Source organism: Aulostomus chinensis, chromosome 15 (genome assembly GCF_037954235.1).
Source record: "Aulostomus chinensis isolate RoL2024-O1b breed Wild chromosome 15, RoL_Achi_v1.0, whole genome shotgun sequence".
NCBI lineage: Eukaryota > Metazoa > Chordata > Actinopteri > Syngnathiformes > Aulostomidae > Aulostomus > Aulostomus chinensis.
Genome location: NC_141334.1, coordinates 4,216,243 through 4,216,512, shown reverse-complemented (window position 1 = coordinate 4,216,512; position 270 = coordinate 4,216,243).

The window sequence follows — 270 nt, the reverse complement described above, 5'->3', positions numbered from 1 at the left end:
CACACAAACACACACACACTTTCTGTACCACAGCCATGCAGGGGGCTTCAGCGGGTCACTGACCCCGGGCATGGGGCCTGGTTGTTGGGAAGGGTCGATAGGACTGACTTGGGGTGTGTTGGGGGGGGGGGGGGGGGGGTCAACATGCAAGAAATACAGAAACAATGTGGTTCTCATTTCCCTTCTTTGTGAATTTTAATCTTTTTTAAAAACAAACTGACTTTCGTTGTGCGAGCAAAAGCTTAAGGCAATTATGAGAATAGAAGCTGC